The 25,038-nt window shown below is 50.5% G+C and overlaps 1 long non-coding RNA gene across 3 annotated transcripts; it reads right to left on the bottom strand.

Annotated features, from left to right (window-relative positions):
- Nucleotides 1–4,025: 4,025 nt before the first annotated feature.
- LOC311605421 lies at nt 4,026–11,455 on the bottom strand. Of its 3 annotated transcripts, XR_014781933.1 has the most exons (4): nt 11,027–11,455; nt 9,123–10,188; nt 5,449–7,951; nt 4,026–4,737 (listed from the first exon to the last, which is right to left on the bottom strand). It is a non-coding gene; the product is annotated as an uncharacterized lncRNA (long non-coding RNA). The 3 variants fall into 3 exon arrangements; XR_014781934.1 differs by lacking the exon at nt 4,026–4,737 and having other exon boundaries at nt 4,834–7,951; XR_014781935.1 differs by lacking the exons at nt 4,026–4,737; nt 5,449–7,951 and adding an exon at nt 7,958–8,834.
- Between the last annotated feature and the right edge of the window lie 13,583 nt (nt 11,456–25,038).

Here is a 25,038-nt window from a genome sequence, read left to right as displayed (position 1 = left end):
AGTCCTGGTGGGGAAACTGAGGGCCTCCTGACTGGGGCAGACATTTGCCATTAGCAAGGTCGTCTCATAGAGCCCTGTGGTGCATTTGTGACTGATGCCTTTGCTGCCCACCCACCTATCCGGCTTCCTGAGCTTGGGCCCCATTACTTCTGAGGAGTGTGTCTTTTGCTCTTCCTTCTGTACATTTAGCTGCTGGCCTCGTCTGCCCTAGCCTCTGGTCACAGCGGGTCTTTCTTCTTTGAACCTACACTTCCAACAAGTATCTGACCGACTGATGACTCTGACCTGTGGCTCTGGCTCCACAGATGCCTGCGTGAGCGTTTGGCTGGCGACCTCTACTCTGTTGAGACCTGGTACTTTGCGTCTTGCGATCTCTTGGATGTGATCTCACAGCCTCGCTTCGGCCTCCCTGGTGGCTGTTCTTCATTTCACTGTGTCCTCCTCGGCTTCCCGGGGTCAGTGGGCGGGCCCTGCGAGTGGGAGGGATAAAAGGCAAATTATCAGGATGAAAACCAGTTATAAAATGGGTCCACACAGGAGTTCACTGAACAAATTTCACGACTCAAGCAGAGATTAGACCCCAGGCCTATGTGTCATATCTTAACAAAGGGCGCTGGAGTGCAGACAAGAGGCTGGGTGAACGCTCCTGCAGCAGGAAGCTTTACAGGAAGGTGGCAAGTATGTGTGTGACCAGCAAACGCTACTCTCCAGTATGGACATGGGTCACCTCTGGAGGGACCCTAACCCTGTAACGGAGAGGGGGCCCCTTTATAAATAGAGATCTCTGTTATCTTAGAAAGAGAAACTTAGATCCAGTTTTTAGAAAATTATGGGATGGAGAGAGCTTCTCCCACATTTGCTCTCTTTTAGGTGCCTTCAACTCAAAATGATCCCTCTGTCAGATTGGCCTATGTGGGGTGGTGTATTGGTGCCCCCCACTGTTCTGGGAAAAGTGGGTGAGGAATGGCTTTGAGTCTTAGAAACTCTTAAAAATTGCATTTATTTAATTTATTTGTGCATGCTTGCAGAGGCGAGATAACAACTTTCAGGAGTCAGTCCTCTCCTTCAGCTACGTGAGGCCCAAGGTTGAACTCAGGTCATCAGTAGATGTCTTTACCGTGAGCTCTGGTTTGCAGCTGGTGTTTGCTACTTTGTGAGTTCCCTTTTCCCTCTTCCGCCTTTTTCCATCCTTATTAACCCCTAACACTAGATAGAAGGGGAAAGGGATAGAGGGCAGAGGGGGCAGCATTATCACTGGACTCCTTCCTGCTCACTAGGAGTGACAAGTTCCTTGGGGGCAAGTTTTATCTTTGCATCAGGATATATAATTTCTTCCTCTCACTTCTTTGCACACAACTACTTGACAGACCACAGTCAACCACCAACCAGCCAACAGCAGCAACCCCGCCTCTCATGGCCTTAGCATTTATATACCCTCTGAAAAGTCCCCAGAATTCCAAACATCACACACTCGCAGAAACTATCTGCATTTAGAATAAGCACAACCTTGCTAGAGCACGAGGCAAATCACAGTCATCTTCGGTGAAGCAGCCACATATCCCCACACCTGGGATTAAAACAAAAACATATTCCCACAGAAACCAAAACCCACAATTCTCACTACACTTGTTTTTCACTATACTGAGAGGCACCCGAAGAAAGCTTGTTAAAATCCTGAGCCCCTGGCCTGCTTCTTCTGATTCGGAGTCTGCTTTTTACAAGACTCTCAGGCAGGTGGCAGGTACATACATGGCCATCAAGCAGTGCACAGCAATGTTCAAAACCAGCTTTTGGGTGGCAAGCAGTCATCTGTCAAACCCCTTGTGATGGGTGTAGGCAAGTTGCTGCTGCTGCTGGCATAGGTTTGACTCAGAGCAGGAGCCTGTATCTAATTGCAATAGATAGAGCAACTTGGGTCAAAGCCAGGCCTTCAGAAGGACAAAGGGGAGTGATGTGGGCATCTGAGGTGAGGCCATTAGCAGTTGGATTATAATACAATGTGCTGTAATGGAGCAGTAATGAAATGCAATTGATACAGCTCTGCTATAAAAGGGGCACTGTCTTCAAGCATTCATCCTTCACAGACAGTGACACGGAGTCAGGCAATGGAGGGAGGGAGAGAGAGAGCTCTGCCGCAAATGTTGTAGTTTTGCCTTCGGCTGTTCTTGTTCTTCATGTGAGTCTGTACTGGCCCCAGCTCCTGCATGCTCCGTCCACTGGACTTTTACGTTGCAGGAAGAGAAGGTGTGCATAATGGGAAACCAAGGGCCGTCCTGCTGGCCCCCTCTGATAGGTCTTGGGAACAAACTGCAGCTGGGACATGAGCTTCGGCTGTCAGAGCCAACAGCCACTGAAATCCTTTTAAAAGGATGTATGTCGCTTCAGTGAAGCTGATACTTTGTCAAAGATATGCTGGACATACTGCTAATCAGGAGGAAGAAAGAGATTTAATAGCTTCAGGCAGGAGCACACTGAACAAACACATGATGCAAGGTTAGATTCAAGGCCTGTATACCATATTAACAAAGAATGTTGAAGTGAGGAAAACAGCACCAGCACCACATAGCACCAGCCCCATACAGCATCAGCCCCACACAGCATCAGCCCTACACAGCATCAGCCCCACCCAGCGTCAGCCCCACACAGCACCAGCCCCACACAGCACCAGCCCCACACAGCACCAGCCCCACACAGCATCAGCCCCACACAGCATCAGCCCCACACAGCACCAGCCCCACACAGCATCAGCCCCACACAACACAAGTACCACACAGCACTAGCACCACACAGCACCAGCACCACACAGCATCAGAATCACACAAAACAAGCACCTCACAGCACCAGCACCACACATCAGAATCACACAAAACAAGCACCTCACAGCACCAGCCCCACACAGCATCAGCCCCACACAGCACCAGCACCACACAGCACCAGCACCACACAGTATCAGCCCCACACAACACAAGCACCACACAGCACCAGCACCACACAGCAGCAGAATCACACAAAACAAGCACCTCACAGCACCAGCCCCACACAGCATCAGCCCCACACAGCATCAGCATCACCCAGCACCAGCCCCACACAGCACCAGCCCCACACAGCATCAGCCCCACACAACACAAGCACCACACAGCATCAGCCCCACACAGCATCTGCACCACACAGCATCAGTACCACCCAACATCAGCACCACACAACATCAGCACCACACAGCATCAGCACCACACAGCATCAGCACCACACAGCATCAGCACCATACCTCCCTGATGTTTCAGTTGCTATCTCATCTCTCATTTCATCATTTCTCTTGATCATTCTGCTTTTCATGTATGCTCAAAAGTTATTTTTACTAGCCTTTCACCAAAAATTTACTTTTAAAGAGATTTGATTATTTATATTTATATATATGAATGTTTTTCCTGTGTGTGTGTGAGAGAGAGACATGTGCATTCTTGATTCTTGTAGAAGTCAAACGTGGGCACTGCATCCCCAAGAAATGAAATTACAAATGGTTGTGAACTTCTATGGAGAGCTTGGGAATCAAACCTAAATCCTCTGTAAGAGCAGTAACTGCAAGCTGGGCGTGGTGGCGCACGCCTGTAATCCCAGCACTCGGGAGGCAGAGGCAGGCAGATCGCTGTGAGTTCAAGGCCAGTCTGGTCTACAAAGTGACTCCAGGACAGCCAAGGCTACACAGAGAGACCTTGTCTCAAAAAACAAAAACAAACAAACAAACAAACAAAAAGAGCAGTAACTGCTTTAAACTACTGAGCCATTTCTCTGGCCCTACAAAATTTCCTTTTCCCCAGTACTTTCAGTTGTTCCAAAAGATGTGGTATGAAAATTTGAATTAGCACTCACCCTGGGAAGGCAGTTGTTAATTTTTTAATTTATGTAATGCTTATTTTGAAAAAAAAAAACAAAAAACAAAAGACATAATAAAAACCCTCATGCCTCGCACCAAAGGACACAAGGACCAAATTAGAAACCTAAAAGGGAAGATGAGGGGAAGAGGAGATGCCAAGGGAGCTACAGCTAAACTGCACAGCAAATATAACGTTGGTGCCATGTGAAATTTTTACTGGGTAAACAAAGGTGTACTTACTCAGATAGGGCACCATGTGAACTCTTTACTGGGTAAACAGAGGTGTACTCACACAGATAGGACACCAGAGACGGAAATCCATAAATGACTCCAGTGCAGCCTGGTGACCAGGGAATTTATGGGGTTACTTCCAGAAGCATGAGCAACTTATGGACAGCGACACCACTCAGGAAAATAATCTCTCTCCTCCATAGCCCGTTACCTGCCTGTCGATTCTTGCTGAGGGGTGAGGTCCCACGAGCCCCTAACTCTAGCATCTATAACTGTGACTACTAACTGTCTGTAAATTATCGGTAGAAAGCTCAGGAGGTCAGTGGGCACATCATGCTGGGAGGATGGTGTTCCACAGCTGTTGGGTTTCCAGTGGGCATTTCCGGTTAACTGCTTCATGAAAGAGTGGGGAGCAAGGTGATGGAGGGGTGCTACACAAGCTTGTCAAAGGTTATCTTGCTTGATACCGAGATGAAAATAGTGTGCTTGAGAGTGTGGACTCTCCAGACACTTGCTGGCTCTTCTGTGTGTGCTGTCCTCCATGCCAGCGTCCTGTCCTTGTGATAAAGCGCGGAAGGAAATCAACTTCAAATGGGGAAGTGGCGTCAGAAGGTTCCACTCCGCTCCACTGTAGCCTGTGCCGGGGGGAGAACGTCTAGGTGAGGGGGTGTGTGGGGGGGCAAAGCTGGGGAATGAGGAGATAGAAAGCAAGGTCTAGCCTCTTGGTACCTGAAGTTCTAGCAGCTCCCAGCAGGGTAGAAGCTGAGGACCAAGTCTGTACCCTGGCATAGCGGGAAGTGAGGGGACCCAGCGATGGTCCCAGTGCCAACTACAGAGCAGAGAGCCCAGGCCTGACTCCCAGATGCACCGTTTACAAGCTTTACGACTTCCCGCCAGCCCCTGTCACCCTCTGTCACCTATAAACCTGAGATGTCAACTGCATCTGCTAACGGCTGGGGAGCATTAAATCGTTCCACAGTCACGGAGCACACAGCAGCGCCTGGCTCTTCACAAGCCCTTGTCGTTATTCCTACTTGACAGATAAGGAAATTGGGTCTCAGAGAGGTTAAGTGGCTGGCCCAGAGTTTGGTGGCCACATCAAATCGGCACCACATCTGATCTGACCCCTCTTAAGTATGCATATGCCGACTCAAGCTTGTGGGCTGCTGCTGCTGGCTACCCCTGCGCGCAGCATTAGTGCAGGCTACCTCAGCGAGCACTTCTCACCTGTGGATCCCTTTGGTAGGGACTCCTCCCCCGACCTCTAGCTTGGCGAGTCCTTTGAGCTGGCGTCTACTTTTAACACAATAGGGCAACTGTACTAGTGATCCCATGCACTGATTCACCTGTGGGCTCACTAAAGTTGTTCTTAGCCACCTGTCCTTCTCAGATACAGTTGAGCACAGGCAAAATTGAAGTCACTTTCTGCCAAAGGTCTTCTTCAGTGCTGTGTTAGGACAGAGCGTCCCCCTCCCCTCATCTTAGAGGCATCACCTGAGTGTAATTCTCCTCCATCCCACCAGGTGTCGCACCTTTCCTGAAATCTGACAATCAGCAAGGAAAATTTAGAGAGGTGGGAGGTGGGATTGAAGGAAGGGGGTCGGGATGGGGAAGACACTGCCTGTTATCTCTAGACAAAAGGACCTGCTTGCCGCCTCCTTCTTTGATGCATGGCCAGATCTTCCCAGAGAGCTTGGAGAAGTCACCACAATTCCGGAAGCGTCTGTTGCTGTTAGGGGATTGGTGTCTGTCTGACCCATCCCTTTCATCCCTGAGCTGGCAGCCTCCATCTACAGTCACAGTGCTCTTCTTCAGAGCCCCCACAGCCTCCCCTCCTTTCTTAAGCTCTCCTTCTTTCTGAGTCTGATTAAAAAAAAAAAAAAAAAAAGACAAGAAGTCCTGGCCCTACCTGCCCTCAATATTCTTTGAATCAGGGAAGTTCAAAGGCCAGTATGTGACAGTGGCACTAACTAGTGTTCTTGCAGACATTAGCCTAATTTGTCCTCATTTTTCCTCTTAGTATGGCAGAAATACTCTCCCATTCCGAAGCAAGACTGTCACATGCTTTTCCTGCAGGCGGCAAGGTAGGGATTGGACAGGCGGACAACACTGTAGTGGCTGGAATATTAGCAGATCTAAAACTCCTGCTTGTCCTAGGCAGGCGGTGAGCGCCCTCCAGCCACCAGCCCTGCCATCCACCCGTGCACAGAGAGGCTGGGTCAGGAAACGCAGAGCCTGTGGTTTTTCTCTCAGGCTTTACCCTCTGTCCTGGGTACACACACCATGAAAATGAGGTCCTGCGAGCTGGGAGGGTGTGGTGGGTTATCTCATTTAGCGCCCGCTTCAGAAATGGCGGCAGGGGCTGTTCCCCGCCATCGAAGACCCTGATGCCCAGAACAGAGTGCTAAGGGAGCCTGCAGCTTCTGTGTCCTGCACCTCATTTATGCACAGCTTTTAATATTCAGAGAGGTTTTTTTTTTCCAATACACATTTTCATGTGTACTGGGAGCCCAGAGCCCAGACACAATGTATTATTGATAGGATTGTAATTTACTCTTCTTGGGTTGTATCTACAGTGTATACCATTAGCACAAAATATTAAATTACCAGTGGTTGTATATATTTGTCTACTTGGGTTTGGCTCAATGATATTTGTTTTTCTCCTCAATAAATGACCGTGAATACAGAAAGCTGGGTAATAGTATTTTTTGCCGTTGCTGTTGCAAGGGTGCTTTGATTAAACAATTTCCTTAACACTGTTTGTGCTGAGCCATTCTTTGCAGGCAGGGCAGGAGATTGGGGGCTCAGAGGGGAAGATGGATAGGCAGTTCTCGCCAGCTCTTGGCTCACACTGTGTCTCTGGCAGGCTGCTCTGGGCCTAGAGCAGGGACTTATGCTTCTACAAGAAGGACCAGCAATCTGTGCGGCCAGAGGGAGGATGCGGGCTGTTCAGACCTTGGTGCCAGATACACAGAGCTCCAGGTCTCAGCTGAAAATGTGGAGCTGCGGCTGGGCTGGGATTCAGGGTGTCATGCAAAGCCCTTGGTTACAGCCTCATGCCCTAGGTTGCTCTGAAGCCTTCTCATCCGTAATCACCACTGGCCACTTTGGTTCTTGTCCCTCCCTGAGCTGGATGGCACAGAAACACACATGCTCAAGCGTTGCCACCCATGGAAATACTGCATCACGTCTGCCTGGTCTTTTCTTTGTTCTAGCCTTTGAATTTCTGCGGAGCTCAGAACAGAAGCCTTTATTAGTTAGCTAGCTCAATACCCAGCATACCTAGCCCACCACTGTCCCTCAGTTAGAGCCACTCCATAATTTTTATGAGTAAACAGGTTCTTTTTTTCTTTGAATGCCTGTGGCTTGATCTCCTCACCCTTTTGTGGGGCTCTGTATGCAGAGATGTGGAGGATGGGCTGAGTTTGGCATTCACATTACTGCAAGCAGGAGGATAAGACACTCAAGATAAATGATTCCCCCCCCCCCCCCCCCATATTCAGTGTTAAGGACCTCATGATTCCCTGGGCAGATGAAGTCTTGGGGGTGAAGAGGTCACTGTGGGGCACCCAGGACCTGGGTCTGGGATATCAAATTGGGTTCTATGCTCAGTTCCTAAGAGAAAAGGCAGCTATGGCTGTATTGTGCCTGGCCACACAGGGCATCTTCCAGAGGTGAGTTTTGTTTAGTGTTTGCCTTTTTTTTTTTTTTAAAGCCAGGTGGCTCCTCCAGCAGACCCTTCCACTGGAGAAGGGGCAATTCCATGAAGTATTTCTCTGGGTGGGTCCTTCATCCTAAGTGGACCTTTTTTGGACTTCTGCCTCCTGCCCCAATCATACATCTTCTTCCCTGAAGGAAAGATGTGGTGTTTAAAAACAAAACAAAACAAAACAAAACAAAACAAGACAACAGTCACTCAGGAGGCACAGCCAATGAAATCAGTGCCAAATCTATCAAAGCGAGCTATAGACCCTGACATCCAGGCCATTCTTTGTCCCCAACCCTGACTCCAGCTTTCTATACAGCCCAAGCACACGTTCTGGTGCACGGGGACCACGGGAAGGCAATTACACTTGTGAGTGATTAAAGTCGGATCTGGCAGCTTTACGTGTCAAATGTGTTTAAATGCATTAACCTTTATGGAATTTACACTTCGTGCTGTGCTATATCCTGTACAGTGTCAGAAAGACCTGAATCTGCCTCCATTTAAGTCTTTTTTACATTTATTTTATTACAATATAAATAGACAAATAATTCTAATAGGGATTTCTTCCCCAATTCTGCAGGTCTTGCTGGCACTGTGGAGAGTCAGAGGGCACTAGGGTCCCTGGCTGGTTGCAAATGATGTCCCAGCTACCTGCTTGGAAACCCCGGGGTGGGGGTGGGGGGTCAGGGAGCCAGCGGGGGCTTCCTTGAGCTCCTGTCTGGGATTTAAGGCCATAGGGGAGCAGACTCAGGAGACTGACAGCACGGGGCACAGATGCAGGAAGGCGTGTCAGCAGACAGGCAACTTTTAATTTTTACAAGTTACAAAAGATGCGCGTCTCTGAAGCCTCGGTTTTAGGGAGGAAAGCCACATGGCTCTCACCGGCAGCGTTCTCGTGCCTGCCTCTGCACGCGCGGTGGCGTCTGCAGACGCCTTCGGTGCCTGCGTTGCTGCCTCCGCTCAGACGCTGTGCTGTGGCTTCACTGTTGGCAGCTCCATGCCTCCTGAGCTTCACGCCACTGAAATCTGGTTGGCACAAGACAGACTCCGGTGGAATGAAGGACAAGAGGACCCATGGATCATCCGGGGCTGTTCGTCTCCCAGGCCTCCTCCTGCAGGGCTGTGTGTGGCCTTCAGGACCCTGAAGCCGCACTCTCAGAGGACGGGACGACCTGAAAACCCTCCCCATGCATCCCTGTTTCCACCTCAGAGCTAGAGTGTGCTGGGTGGCGCAGCCAGTGCTGTGAGGCTGGACTCTTGGGTGCTTCTTGCTGACAAAGGGCTGCAGGCTAGTGGAGTCTCCTCTCTGCATACCTAGTTAGGGTGCCGGCCATCCTCTTCAATGTGTGCACCACGCCAGAGCTGGCTATGTTGGTAACATCTAGAGAAAGCAGGTGCCTGCCGTTGCCTACCGAGGGGCGGCACGCCGGGGCACAGGTATTCTGAACAAGCCACCGTGCGAGGGCATGAACAGCCCAGATCAGGCCTGGGCGCTGGAATGCAATCAGGATAAGCTGAGGAGGAGGCGGGGGAGGAACAAGGGCTCTGCTGGAGCAGGCCTGTTAATGGGGTGGGAGGAAGGAAGAATGCTTGGTCTTCTTCCCATAGACTTGTCTGGAAAAGTCAGCCTCCAATGGCCATACACCTTTCCCCAGATGTGTGCAGAATCAGTGAACAACTTCTTCAGGGAGCCTAGGGTAGGGGTCAGGAGAGGGAGTGGGCCATACACTGACTCTCAGAGCCTGAGCTGCAGTTAGGAGGCCATGTAGTACCTGCAGACTTTCTGTTCCTGCCCAAAAGAAAATGCCAACCAAGCAGGAGCTTCGCCGGGACTGCGCTGGCCTCGTCTTTTCCGTGTCCTGACTTGTCTGCTGCTCAGTGTGAGCCTCATAAAAGGCTGCTCTAAGCAGAGACATGCAGACTGGGTGGGGAGGGCTGGTCTACCTTGTTTGGAATCCTTTCTTCTTCCTGGGCCTGTTCTGACCTGACGGGGAGGCTCCACCTCTTCCATCCAGCCCCGAGGCACCAGGCCTCTGAGAAAGGCTCTTACACAAAGCAGGGGGTTTTAGTACAGTCAGGGGGAAAAAAAAAAACCTCACTGTCCTGGGCTCAGACTAAGGCACCCTCCTCAGGGCGTGCACAGGGCGCTGCGTGCTGAGGGCAGGCACCTTCTAGTGAACACTTACTTCTCAATAGTCAGAGTGTGCTTTGCTTGTGAGATATCTAGACCACTTAAGCCCCCTCATCACCTTTGACTCACTTCCTGGTCAAAGGGCAGAAAGACGCAGGTCTGCTGGCTGTGGCCAAGGAAGGCAAGAGGCTGGGGGCGGGCTTCTGGGGTGGAAGGAGTCTTGGCTTCTGTTTGGATTTCAGCTTGGTTCTGAAAGCAGAGGGAGCATTGTCAGTTCTCTAGCTGGGCCCTCCTTACCCAACTTTTAAGATAGCCCATTGGATTCTGCAAGTCCTCAAGTTAGACTTACCCTCATGTGAGACCCTGACCCTCCCAGTGTAACCCAGGGATGAAAAGGCTTGATAATGGTGGTGCCAGGCTAGGCCGTAAGAACAGGGTGGGGTGGAGGCAGCTCAGGACAATCTCACCCTCCAAATCATGTCCCTCTGGTCCTGTAGACCTGCAGCTGCTCTAAGAAGAGTTGATCTAGAAGCTGGATCCTGAGACCTGATCCACCCTGAGCACGCTGAGCACCACACCTAGGACTGACGCTCTCTCCCTCAGCAAGCCTCTGCTAGTGCAGTCCCCAGTGACTTCCATCGTGGCCAGTCGCGGCACTGCGTTGGGTCAGAGAACCAACAAGACTCATATTGGCCTAGATTCTAAGTTTTAGCCAGTGACTGCTGTCCCAGCTGCCTTCAGGTCTGTCCCCTAAATGTCTTTAAAAAACAAACAAACCAACTTGGATTTGAGTACCACAGAAGGGAGGCAGGCTTGCATTTACTATGAGGGCTAGGCAGCGAGGCACATGTTCCTCTAGTCAAAGGAGTCCCCGGGGAGCTAGACAGAACTGCAGTTGCCTGGAACCCACTTCTATTAGCACCAAGATTTACCACCCACCAGCTGGGGAATCCTCAGAAAGACAGAGGGGGAAACTGATGATTGACTTCCAGAGAAGAGCGCATTTCCCACTCTTCCCTTCGGGCCTTATAAACGATTTCCTGGGATCCAGCCACTCACCAGCCACATCCGGAGACCTCAGACTCACCTGCAAGTACACAGAGGCACCTACACCTTCCGATATCACCTTTGCCTTTCATTGTTTTCCATCCTAAAGAAAGTTCCAATCTGGAAGATGGTTGAAGAATCCTGGGTTAAAAAAAAAAAAAGAAAAGAAAAAAAGGAATTTTAAGTCTTGAGAGGGTCTTTTTCCCTCAAGAGTTGAGGACTGGAAAGGAGAGAAGCCACACACTGTACAGGTTGCTTATCAGCCAGGACAGAGCAGAAGTTGCTCCTGAAGAAAGGAGACACGTGGTCCTCTCTTTAGTAAAAGACAATAGGAAAGCAGAAGAAAGTGGAGTAGAGGGGACTAAAGGAAGCTAGAAAGGTGAGGGGCGGGGTGCAGCTAGAGGCTCGCCAAACAGAGCTCCGCCACAGACAATAAAGGAGAAACTGGTTTTTCCAAGGCAGAGGTGAGGAGGCAGCACCAGTCTCAGTATTTATGCACCATTCAGCCAAGTTTCTAGTTACCTGCTAAGCCCAACCAATGGGGAGAGGACCTGGCTGCTGGCTCCGCCTCCCGGAACCACACCTCTGGGGGTGGGGGCAGGGGACATGCCTGCTGAAGCCTTTCTGAGTTCTAACTTTATTCTCCCTTTGTTAGAGCAAGCTGGCGGGACTCTATCTGCCCTGAGAGAGCCTGCAGGTTGTCTCAGCCTTGGGCTGAAAGTTCCCAGTGGCCCAGGATTTAAGGGAGAGGGTCTGTTCAGATCTTACCTTGGGTCATGGAGGCTGTGCATATGTGTGCATCTACATGCCTACACCCGTACAGAGTAGGGACCAGGAATCAAAGTCCTCTGCACTGCTGAGAGCATGCAGTACCCTGCTATGTGTTCTGCTGTGTGAGAGGAAGTTGGGAAGACAGAAGGACTTGGGGAAGCACCTAGCAAACTGTTAGTTTGGTTTGTTAGCTAACCCTACCTCCCCACCTTGCTTCACTTCCGCTCCCCATTCCACCACCTCTTCCTCTCTACTTCCTTCTCCCCACCCCTCGCCAGGTCTCCCACCTCCTGCTTACTCCTCCCTGGGAGAGGGAAGCCTCTCTGAGTGAATCCTAGCAGCCCTCCCCTCTCAGCAGGGAAATGCAGGTCACAGTGTGCAGAGCGTGTTGGTCCTGTCCTGTCCTGTTCCAGAGCCCCTCACAGGACCTGCTCCAAACCTTCTTTGCCATCTTCCAACTCCTACCTCTTCCCCCAGCTGGGGAACGGGGCTTATAAGGCTTAGGAGGCACATTTCTATAGCCAGGTCAAGATGTGTGTCTACTCAGACCTATCTGGCTTCACCGGCCTGTGGCAGGGCTCCCAGAATGTACCTCTCACAGCTTCTCTTGGCAGATTCCAGCAGACGGTGGGAGGGCCTGAGGCCTCCTCCCGAGGCCCTCTCCCCACGCCTTTCTTTTCCTATCTCATTCACTCACTCATGGCCTCGCCATGGGTACTCGGCCTCCTTTGCGTTTGTCTTTGGGGCTCTTCCAACTGCTCATGTCCCACGTGAACAGTCAGAGACAGAGCAATACGATGTGTCTGAGTGTCCTCCAAAGGAGCAGTCGTCAGCCTCCACTTCCGAGGCTCTGGGAAGGGTCCACAGAGATGAGTCTGCGAGGGTGGACAGAAGATGGTTGGGAGCTGTTTGGATTAAACTCCCGTGTAAGGAGACCTCCTAAGGGTTTAGAGCCGCCCTGAGGTCTGAGGCTGCAGTGGGACTGAGGCCCGCGATGGACAGTGCCCTTTCTGGGCGGGGCCTGTGGTGTTTTCTGTAGGAGGTGGGGTGTCCCAGCGCTAGAGGCTGGGAATGAATGGCCAGAGCTGTTTCTCAGGTGCAGAAGACTTGGAGGCAGTTAAGTAACTGCTGAAGACTGTGACTGGCCCTAAAATATGGGTGAGTGAGGGGTAGAAGAAGCAAGCAAGCAAACAACCAGGAAAAACCAAAACCAACCAACCAAACAAAAAACCCCAAACAAAACCAAAATAACATAAACTCTGCTGGTCTCAGATCTCTCCTTTCCAGGTGTCATCTTTGACCCCTAAGTGTGGTGAGAAAACAGAATAAATCTGCATTTGGCTGGGCTCTGCACTGTTCTTTGTTCATTTCCAGAATCTAGAAGGGTGAGAAACACCCCGGGGTGATTCTGTTGGGAGCCGCCAGCCTGTCTCCCACTCCTCAGCCTATCTCTTCGCCCCAAAAGCCTCAAGTGCCTTCCTCCCCTACTACCAAGTCCAGGTCTCTAAGGGGCATTGATTTCCCAGACACTTCAGGGCCATGCTGGGTGGGTAGAAAATAGAAAGGAATTTGGGAGATGAGTGGGAGTGATCCAGGGCTCCAGCGTTTCCATAGTAATAGTGATCCGTTCCCTCTTCTTCACCGTGGTCCTCTGCTTCACTTTTTCTTTCATGTGCCATCTGTCTTTTGGCCTTCTTGTCTATTTTTCCTGAACACATCCAAGCCTGAGGTTCCCTATAGCTGGAATTCTTTGGTTCCCTGTGTGCCTGGTTACCAGGAAGACAGTGCATTTCTCCACTGGTTCTTCCAGCTCCATGCCTTGCTCATAGTAGAGTTGGGAGCAGGTCTTTCTGAATTTGTGAATTTTAGTTATGAGCCTACCTAATTCTGAAACTTCCCCGGCCTGCTCGCATCACACCTATCATCTTGAAGTTCTGCTAAATTTGTGATAGTGGAGGCTTCTGGGATTCAAGGAAGCCCCACTGTGGCTACACAGGGAGTGAACAGGAGGGTTAGTATGACAGGGCGTGGTCTCAGGAAGCTGCTGCAGACAGCAGGGCATGGCCTCACAGCGCAGGTACTGGAAGAGTGCTCTCTCTCTCTCTGTGTCTCTCTCTCTGTCTCTCTGTCTCTCTCTCCTCTCTCCTCTCTCTCTCTGTCTCTGTCTCTCTGTCTCTGTCTCTGTCTCTGTCTCTGTCTCTCTCTCTCTCTCTCTCTCTCTCTCTCTCTCTCTGTCTCTCTCTCTCTCTGTCTGTCTCTGTCTCTCTCTGTCTCTCTGTCTCTGTCTGTCTCTGTCTCTGTCTTTGACTCTCTCTCTGTCTCTCTCTGTCTCTCTTTCTCTGTCTGTCTCTGTCTGTCTCTGTTTCTCTCTCTCTCTCTCTGTCTCTCTGTCTCTGTCTGTCTCTGTCTCTCTCTCTCTCTCTGTCTCTGTCTCTCTCTTCTTTCCTCTCTCTCTCTCTCCATGCCCCCCCCCTTGCCCTGGTGCTCAGAGTCTACAGGATCAAGGCGGCTTCTTCCAACCCTGTCTGCATTCTGTCCCTAGGCTCAAAAAGGAAATGTGTAAGTGATTTGTCTGCAGAGTATGAACACAGAAAGACAAAATGACAGTCCAAATGGGGTTTGAGCTGAAACGGAACTTCACAGGACCCAGGATTGTGACATGGCTGTGAGAAGAATGAGGTCTTTCTCTGTTTGTACTCTTAGAAATATGAGGCAGGGGTCAGCATGTAGCTCTGAGACAGAGGGCTTGCCGTGCATGCACAAAACCTGAGTTCTAGTCACAGAACTGTGAAAACAAGAATGAAAGAAAGGAAAGGAGTAAAAGAGGAAGGAAGGAAGAAAAAGAGGGCTACGGATGTAGTTTAGTCAGCAGATTAACGTGTACAAGGCCATTAGTCCAAAGTCTGGATACACACACACACACACACATACACACACACACACACACACAGAGAGAGGGGGGAGGAAGGGGGAGGAGGGCAGGGAGGAAGTGAGGAAGAGAGACACAGACAGACAGACACACAGACACAGACACAGACACACAGACACACACACACCTCTCTCTAAGGATGTAGCTCAGTATGTGGAAAGGAAGGAAGGAAGGAAGGAGAGAAAGAAGGAAGGAAGGAGGGAAGTCTTGGTTCTATTACCTTCATCTGTGACCTTAACATTTTAAGAGCAGAATGTATCGACCTAGAAAGTGAGATGCAAGTGGGTAGCAAGGCAAGTGCTTGGGAACAGGCCACCTTGGAAGGTAGAACGAAGGAGCTAGGTGTTTAGTCAACAGGAGTGGTGTCTTTGGGAGACATGATGTAGACTATGAAGGCCTTTTTAAAGTCACAACCACATGCCACATAGAAGAGGTTGTCATGTCCTCTGTGGCCTCTTGAATAGCAATAGGCAGGCAGCTCATCATGTGTTACCAGATGCCCAGATGTTAGCACAGAGGCAGCCATAGCAACAGATGCTGCTGCAGTCCCACTCATTGTCGCTGAGGGCTGTCTTTATCCGTGGAGCCAGCGAAAGGACCAGCAATGTCACCAACACTCACCCTGTCCGTGTGGACTCCCACCAGGGCTGCAGGACAGTGTGAACAGTGGCCAAGGGCACATCCAAGCAACGCCTTCCTTTTTCTCCTCGATGACCCCCTGTATGGCTGGCCTTAGCTGCTGAGCCTGTATAAGACTGTGCAAACAGTAATGGAGATGGGGTGAGTCTCGAGTTGTCAAGCCTGCACTGGTTCCAGAAGCTACAAGCCTGCCCTGCACTGACATCTGTGACTCCTCAGCCAGTGTCACACAGCAGACTGCAGTGAGCAGGTCCCTCTTTACTACACGGTGAGTTGCTGCTTTGCAAGGAAGGCTCCATTATTCCCAGCACCTTTGAGGTACAGCCCAGGAGAGTTCTAAGACACAAGTGTCCCTCACTGCTCTGGCCTGCTTCCCCTACTCCAGCATGCACCATGAGCCGAGATCCTTAGGAGCTGTGGCCACATGCTTTCCTGCTAAGAGGACCCCACCGCCATCCCACCCACCCCTCTGCCTCCAGGGTGAGGCTACAGGCCCTCATTTCCTGCGATGGGCTTGTTCTCCGCAGAGTACAGAGAGAGGCAGGCAGGCTGGAGCCTGCCCTGTTTACACTCTCCTCTGCGTTGCTGGCCCTTTTTTTTAGAGGCTGTCCTCGCTTTGCAGCTTAGGGGGAAATGCTAAGACCACCCACCCTTGCTGATGACAGAGGTCTAGAGCGCCTCGGAGCACTTGAAGGCAGAGCCAGCCTGGATTGCTCTATTCTGGATGCTCTGTGTTCTTCTATGTCCCCTCTTGTGCAATGGTCAGCCCGTGTGCAGGTGTGTACACTAGAGCAGCCCGTGTGCAGGTGTGTACACTGGTCAGCCCGTGTGCAGGTGTGTACACTAGAGCAGCCCGTGTGCAGGTGTGTACACTGGTCAGCCCGTGTGCAGGTGTGTACACTGGTCAGCCCGTGTGCAGGTGTGTGCACTGGTCAGCCCGTGTGCAGGTGTGTACACTGGTCAGCCCGTGTGCAGGTGTGTACTCTACCGTCAAGCTGCATCCCTAGCCCTCCTTTGTCCTTCTTGCCCCTTCTTGCATCCTCCTGCCCCAGCCTCTCACATGTGTGGATTACAGATGTGCACCACCACAGCGCCTCTGTTTGCAGCATTCACAAACTTCTACAAAGCAGCAATGCCTTCAGTTGCTTCCCAGCCTTCTGAAAGTGTGAGGTCTCACCTTCAAGCAGAATGTTTGTTGGGGATTTTATTTTTCTAAGTTAATTTGAAAATATTGCAGGAACGCTAAGTGTGTTGGGGAACAGCCTAATGGTCTCATGTTCTGAGACCTGATGAAGGAGACAAGAAGGTTGGACAGAGTTACACCTCTGGCTTTGACCAAGGTCTTGGGATTTGGAAAGTCGGAAGAAATGAAAAACGGTGAGGAAAGGCAAGCATCATTTGTGCATTTCTAGGTCACCTAACACTTATGCAGGAACTTATATGTGCCAGATGCAAAGTGTTGGAGACGGGCAGTGACTAAGACTTTACAGAGGGCACAATGAAGAAGGCACCACAGTGACACATGCTGCCAAAAAATAAGGATGAGTGCAGTGGCCCCGACATTGGCCTGCAGGCATCTGAGGGACATTTTCCTGACTGGTATCTGGTGGGGAGGGCCTACCCCGCTATGAGTGCTGCTACCCCTGGGTTGATGGTCCTGAGTTGTGTAAGAGAGGAAGCTGACTAGCCATGGAGTGCAAGGCAGTAAGCAGCCGGCCTCCATGTCAATACTTCAGTTCTTGTCTCATGTTCCTGCTCTGACTTCCCTTTCTGGTGGACTGTAAGCTGAAAGAGCAAATGGATCCATTCAATAGATCAATCAATCAATTAATCAATACAGCTAGGAGGGAGATGGCACACCAGGGGGAGTTGGAGGCGGGTACATGGATGTGATTAAGATATGTGGTATAAAGAAGAGATTACTAGAAAGGAAAAAGAGTGTTGTAGAAAATTTATTGAGGAGGGCTGGCCCCCAGTAAAATATAAAAAGACGCACATCCCACTTTGGGTCTCTGACACTACCTAGGGGGTCTAGAGCGAAGGAGAAGAAGGGGAGGGAAGAGCCCCCTCCCCACCCACCCCCCTCCTCACCCACCCCACCCCCTGCCTGTGGGTGAAGATCCTAAGCCAAGTGTTCCCTCTCAGGCATGGCTTCAGGATGGATCCGCACAGGTATCGAATCTGGCGATCTCTGCTGGCTGCCTTGCTGCGTTCTTTTACGCGTTTCATGAGATGCCAGTTAAATTTTGCTAAGTAGAGAGAGGGAAGGTTGGCAAGAGAGGGGCGTGTTTTAACGGGGAGAAAATGACCAGTGAGTTAGTAAAAGGAGGGCAGGCAGGCAGGCAGGCTGTACAGCCACGAGGTCGCTCAGCTCAGTGCCTAGGGGCCATCTTGCGGTGTGCAGGGCAGGCTCCTGTGAGTTCACACACAGCCGACGTGCAGGCAACTGGGAGAGCAGACCCTGCGTATGAGGATGGAGGAGAGGCCGAGTCCCACACACCTGTGTGAGGATTCCATCAAACTCTTTGTGAGATCATGTGAAGGAGGGGGAAGGAATCCTTCAGACAACAGATAAATGAACAGACGCACCCCCGCCCCCCATCCCCCGCTCCTACCCACCTCCACTCTTCACTGGAGGATCCATCTTCAGGCACTGAGCAGTGGCTTCTTGTCCCAGACCACGTTTGTGGCTGCCAGCTCATCCATCCCACCAGTCTGGGAGAAGCAAGCTCCAGTGCTGAGGTCAGCAGTTCTGAGCAACAGAGCAGTAAACAGAGGAGGAGGAGGTCTGTCCTGCAGCAGCATGAGCTAATCCTGCAATTAAGTAATGGGCCGGGTGGGCCTCGAGCAAGGAGAGATAGCCTGAGAGGCGCAGGAGCACAGAAGGCATCTGCGGGGGGTCAGGACGCTCAGTTGGACTGGGGCCTTTAACTCTTGGTGGTTTCCCAAGCTTGTGTGTGGTTGGGAGATCCAGGGAAGGAATGCACTAGGAGTTAGGCCCTCTGAGGTCATGAGCAGAGACTGAGATTAGACTAGACACTGCTGACATTGGTTTGATCCCAGGCTCCACTATTTTTTTTTTTAAGATTTATTTATTTATTATGTATACTGTGTTCAGCTTGCATGTACACCTGCAGGCCAGAAGAGGGCACCAGATCTCATTAGAGATGATGTGAGCCACCATGTGGTTGCTGGGGATTGAACTCAGCATCTCTGGAGCCTCTGAGCCACCTCTCCAGCCCCACTATTTGTTGTTGCCTATACTACTTGATGTGACAGTCATGTGGACATTGCTGCTTGTGGTTGTTTGTTTGTTGCTGTTTACTGTTGTTTTTAGGCAGGGTCTCGCTATGTAGCCCAGGCTGTCCTCAAACTTGAGAGTTTGTACTGAGCAACCCTCAGCCTGCAGAGTACTAAGATTGCTTATGTCACCGTGTCTGGCCTTCTACAGACTCTTGACATTTGGGTCCCTCACCTAAAAGGAACAATAAAGGGAGATTCACACTTGCTATTAATTTTTATCACAATGCTTCGGAGGTGAGAACTGCTGGGTGCCTGGTCTCTGGTCTCTGTGTTGGATCCCAGGACTCAGATGGTGTTCCTGGTTTTCCTCAGCCCCGCTCCTAAAATGGATAGATTGCAGCTGGCTACTTTGTGCTTATAACACCCAATTACTAACATGTAAGCAAACAGTTTGTGGCTTAACCCTGGCCGTGATGGGACCTGTTATGCCAGCTGTAAAGCAGGGTCCTCTTTTCCTTCTGTGTTAGCTCTGCATGCTGTGTGAGGTACTGAGGCCTACGGCCAGGGCACTGAGGCAGGGATTGAGAAGGGCCTTGGAAGGCCTGTGGGTCTGGTCCACACCCTAATCTCACATGGCTGCCCTCTGAACCCCAGGAACCCAGTTTATGTGGTTTGCTAGTCTACTCTTGGCTACACTCTGCACACAGGTGTTCTCCAGCCCAACTTCGTCTTAGTTGCTGCCCGTTTTCTCACTATGGAACTTCTTTCCTTCCTGCGTGTGGGCAAGTAGGTCTCTCTCTTCTCTCTCCCCACCCCCCCCCACCCCCGCCCTCAGAGGCTTGGGCAGTGTTCCCTAACAGGCTTGTGCCCTCTGACAATCCCGTGCCAGGGGTGTCCTCTTTTCTTGTCCTGTAATTCCCGTGGTGTGGAGTTTTTACAGAGAAACAAGTAGAGTCAACTTTGCTTGTGTGGTTAATGGACCTAAGATGTGTTAATCTCCCCTTGGGGACATTTTCTGCTTCCTTAGACCCATGCTTATTCTTAGGCACCCCTCCCTGCTCCCCGAATGTTGTACTAGCTGCACTAGGCCCCCGCCCAGTGTCAAGTTAGTACCTGTTTGATGGATTGACTCAAACTTCCCTTCCTTGCAGTCACATATTTTGTCACAAAAAAATGTGAAGAGGATTAAGGAGGAATTAGAGTACAGTACTACTGCTGCAGAGTCAACGTGCCCTTAGTGGAGCCTCAGTGAACGGCTAAGGCAGACAGGCACAGTGCCTGACGCTTCCCAGGGTGCAAAGACGTGACAAACAGGAGAGAATGCCAGGTAATAGGTGAGAGTGTGCGCACAGCACAGCACACCGTCCAGGCCGCAGGACCTCCCCCAAGCTTTAGAAGACCTTCCTCCCCCTCCTCCTCCCTCTCCTCCTCCTCCTCCCCCCTCCTCCTCCACCCAGAAACAAGCACTTGTTTCTCCAGTCTGAGGACTACTGCTAAAAGTTCCCCTTCGTCTTGAACTTAACGGTCCCTGTCTAACTGCCATCGTGGCAGGGTGGGGAATTATGAAGAATAAGCTATTCTCAACAGGCCCAGTACTTCCTTTCCCAGTGTTGTACCCCAGGTTTTGGCCAATTTGAAAGGAAGACACTCCCTCCTCCATGTATCCTGACGTGGTGGCTAGGAAGCATGCACACTTGGCCTTGTTGCCTGTGGCTACCGAGATCCCCTGGCACCTTCCCCCCACCCCCATGGAGTTTCTGCCAGGACAACATAGATAAATTACGGGTTTCATTCTGGCCAGTGTTTTGAAGAGCTATGGTATTTCTCTTCTTTTTCCAGCTAAGCTCTGATGTATGCAGACTCCCTGTAATTATGGTATAATTGGATTTAACTATTGAGGCAGAACCAGTTTTCAACACGGTCCCTTCAAATAATTTGTTGCTTGTTAGAAAAAAGCACAGTCTTGATGGTTGCAGGAGCGCTCGTGTCTAGCCCCTCATATTTTGTCCGGAGACAGGAGAGTTGCCAGAACAAACACCAGCCAGTTGTGGTGGTTGATTCATAATGTCTCCTGCTAGAAAATTCATTCTCTCTAAAAAGGACATGAGGTGAGGCTTTCTAGGGTCTCAGTATGACGTGCCCTAGCCTTTCTCATTTCATAATCAGGCAGAGATTTTAAATGTTTAGACTAAAGTTTTCCAAACAGGAGATTTAACCTGGTCCCAGCTTCTAGCTTCCAGCTTCTGAAATGTTTAGATTTGCGTCTGCAGTTCCCAATTGAGTCACTTCACACAAAACAGTGGGTTTCAGTCTCTATTCAAAAAGGATAAATGAAACAAAACAAATCACACCTTTGTTACAGGACTCTGCTAAAGTGTCTCCTCCAAAACGGGGAGCTTGTCTCTGGTCTGCCTGCAGCTCCTAGCTCGTCATCCACTTAAACGCCTTGACTCTGAGGCTGTTGAATTTGTATCACCCCTCACGTCTCAGAAACAAGAACTGAGTGTGGTGTGACGTACTGCAAACATGCTGTCCTCCGCTAGTCACAGAGCAACTGCGTGCTCTGATGGCTATTTCTGAATCTCGCGCGTGCTCTGATGGCGGTTTCTGAATCTTGCGCGGCACACGGTCCTTTGTCATGGCTGGTGTGAGTTCACATTGCAAATGCTCTATAATTGTTGGTTTTCCATTCTCTTATTCAGCTCCAAGTAAAGCTGAAAAATGACCTTGGCATCAGTTAAGACAGAGATTTCTTGCATGGAAAGGCAGCTGGAGAGTTTATTATTTTGCCTTAAAAAAACAAAACAAAACAAAAAAAAAACCAAAAAAAAAAAACCTTAACCTCCCATACAGGCAATTGCAGAGAGGCAAGCCTACTTGCTGAAGGTCTCTCCACAAGTCAAAATTCAACCTGAGTGACCTGGGCTCTCAGCCCTGTGTTCTCACTCTGAGCAGACCACCAGACCCAGACTCTTTAGCTGAACTAAGGATGGAGAACGTGTGGGATTTGTGTTGCTTTGCGCTTGAGAAAAGGCTACAGACAATGAGTCGTTTGAATGTCTAAAACGAAGCATTGGGGAGTGACCTGAGTTAATTATACAATTATCATAAGGTAGGACCGGGAAATTAACAAGCTCTGCTTACCCAGCTCACTCTTTAATGAGGCGGTTTATACAGGCTTCCCTTCAATACCCCTCACCTTCCCTTTCTGAAGTGACTATGTTGTATGTTGTGTGGGCATGCCATGTGCACTGGTGCTGCCATCATCATGTTCTGGTTCGTCAAAATGAAAGACCAGCTGCCCTTATTGGGACTCATTTCCTTCCTACCAGCCTGACCCTTCGTGGACGCCCGTGTGGTCATCGGCTGCCCGGCTTCACTTGCAAACAGCCTGAGGGTTATGGGGGAAATGGAGGCCAAGCGAGGTTCTAGGCACCCGTCTGGTTTTCTCCAGGCGACTCAAGCTCTAACTGTCTGGAAGAGCTGAGCTTCAGTTTGCTACCAAGGACCTTGTGTGACTTTGGATAAGTAAGTCACTTGGTGCCTCTTTTGTCTTTGTGACAGGGCTGGAGAGGACACATTGAAAGGCTCCTTCCACGGCAAAGTCTTAGATGACTTTTTGTTATTTGGAGATAGAGTCTAGCGAGCTGCCTTCAAACTTGCAATCCTACCGCCTCTTGGCCTTTGTGACAAACTTGAGGTATGGACCACTTTAGATGTTTTCTGAAGTAGAACTTGAGTTTCTTTGATGGCTGCTTCTTTGGGAAAGGCTGAGATCTGGCTGCTGTGAGATGGAAGGAAAAATTACAATGCTGGCATGTGCTGTGGTGGCAACCTTTTGAAGAGTGCCAGGCTCCTGGGTTAGGTTGAGTGTGGTTAGGGAGTCGGGGAATGCCCCCAGGAGGTAGAGGCCTTGTCAATTCCATCCTGAGATTTGTCAGCCACCCAAAGCATCTGTGAAAAATAGCTTTCATTCAGACTTACCTCCCTCAGAGACTTATGTGTGGGAAGAGTGAGTCAGGCAGGATGAGATTTTAAGGAGGTTCATTCTTACCCTGCAGTTGGGGTCAGACCGGAGGGGGCGGCGGACATGGTTGTGAATCTCCTTCAAAACGCGCCGAGTGACTTGTACCAAAGCCTTTATCCTCTTTGAAGCTCTGTAGCTGGTGTCTGTCTCTGGGCTTTGGCACATTCTATCCTTGGGTGATTCCACGTTCTCTGGAGAGGAAGGTGCTATCCAGACGCAGTGATTAAACACCCTGCTGGCTCAGGGCGACGACGGGGCAGAAGTGAGAGCTGATCTTGCTTATGTCCTAGCAGGGCTCTTAGAGTTGCTCGGTTGGGAACTCAAGAAAGGAGCAAATCCATCTGGAAAACAGAAACGACTAGGGATTGGGCTAGGCTGTATTGTACATTGTACATTGCTCTTCAAGGAGGGATCTGAGCTCGGCAGCCCTACCTGTCTTACTTTCTCAAAGGTTTGGCTCATGGCGCGCCCCAGAGATCCTTAGAGCACGTGAGTCACCCGCTGTTCTGTCTTTGCTGGTAGATCCTATGGGCTCCTCTTCACGTTGTCTCCGTGATATGCTTAAGCCCATGGTGATCTCTTAGGTTCTGATCTGTGGCCATTGTATTCTAAGCCCCCCCATTTTGTTCTTAATTACACCTGTGTGTGTAGGGGTGGGGGAGAGTAATGTGTGCATGGGTGTGCATGGGTGTGCATGGGTGTGCATGGGTGTGCATGAATATTCATCAATTACTTTATACTTTCTTTTTATGTTTTTAAAAAACTTTTAAAAACAGGGTTTCTCTGTGTAGCCTTGGCTGTCCTGGAACTCACTGTGCAGACCAAGCTGGCCTGGAACTCAGAGATCTGCCTGCCTCTGCCTCCCCAGAGATTAAAGGTATTTTCTACCGCTGCCTAGTTAACACTTTATTTTTTGAGATAGTGCCTCTCACTGAATGTAGAGCTTGCCATTTAGGTGAGGTTGGCTGCCTGGCTTATCTACCCTTGAGTCCCAGTGCCTGCCCCTCCAGTGCTGTGGTTATAGGTGGGCAACACTTTTGGAAGGCTTTTAATAAGGGTGCTGGGGATCTGCGCTCAGATCCCCTTGCTTGCATGGAGAGCACTGTACCTATTAAGCCATCTCCCCAGGCCCCTGCACACTGTTTTATATTGACCACTAACTGTCTCCTGTGCATTCTTTGCTTCCTTACAACCCCTGCACATTATAAAATCCTCAGGGTCATGCATTCTGTCTTTAGCCATTTTCAAACAGCCCTGCCTCCATCTTCTGGCTTCACAAACAGCATAACCTCTTATGTCCACAGTCTCTGCCTTAGATGTGTTTCTTATAAGGTGCTTCATGGGCTGCCACCCTCTCCCCTGCCTCCTGCATTGTTGCTGAGAAGGCGAACCTTTCTATACATCAGGGGCCCTGCAGTTGCCCTGGCGTGTTACCCACATCAACTTGAAGAAAGCTGTCTGTAAGTGCTCTGGTGAGTCAGAGGGCCCGTCCTCAGACACAGGAATTCCGAGATCTCGCAAGCACACACTTGCCCGTTAGAGGAGACATTCCAGAGCCACGCCCAGCCCTGCCTCTGGCCAGGAAGGGTCCTAGCTCTTACCTCATTTGAGTGGCTTCTTCCATCACCCCTTGGTTGCCCTGACTTGTCAGGAGGAGGTGGCAGTGCAGTTCAGAGAGTCAGCCCTATGGGCAGGACAAGATGTCACCCACATTACTGGGGTGCTGCCGGACACTGGTGAGCTTCCTTTGGTAAATGCATAGGAATTCTCCGTTCTTCTGAGGGGAGACCAGGGCTGTAGCATGGCCTGGCCTCCAAGTCCTTCGTGTCTCCTGTGACTCGCCCGCAAGCTCTCCTAGATGTGAGGTTGGTAGATGTGAGTGGCAGCTCTCAAACTGGAGAATCAAGTGAACTGTGGTGGATCCTAGTTTCTGAGGAAGAAACAGGAGCTGGAACATCATCTTCTTTCAGATTCCCCACCCTCCCGCCCCCACCCCATTGAAATCCTGCCAGCTCTGCCCAGGAACATAGCTTGAAAGCACTAAGCGTGAAGGAAGCCTTCTACAAGCCATTCAGCTATGTGCTGTGCCTGCGCTCTTGCTGCTCAGTGTGTGGCCTTCACGGGCAGCAGGCACCGGGAGCTTGTTAGGCACCAGCAGAGCAGGCTCCATTTGAGACCTACTGACTTAGAGTCTACATTATACAAGGCCACCCAGGTGATTTCTTCAAATGAGCCAGAGACTGGGTGACCTGGGCCATTGTGCCTTTGAGTGAGGCATGTAAGCTCGGCCAATAAGGCTGGAAGTGTGGGCCACATCTCTTTAAGTCCGTTTCTGGTGCTTTGGTATATTTCTTATTTGCTGGGAACCAGGTACAGGGTTGTTCCTACGGCTCTGAGGAAGGAGCGTTGGTGAACGCTGGAGACACAGCGTGTGCGGGACGGA

This window comes from Acomys minous (assembly GCF_964271855.1).
Source record: "Acomys minous genome assembly, chromosome: 1".
In the NCBI taxonomy this organism is placed as follows: domain Eukaryota; kingdom Metazoa; phylum Chordata; class Mammalia; order Rodentia; family Muridae; genus Acomys; species Acomys minous.
The sequence above is the reverse complement of the archived record's forward strand: the minus strand, read 5'-3'. Positions and strand labels throughout refer to the sequence as shown.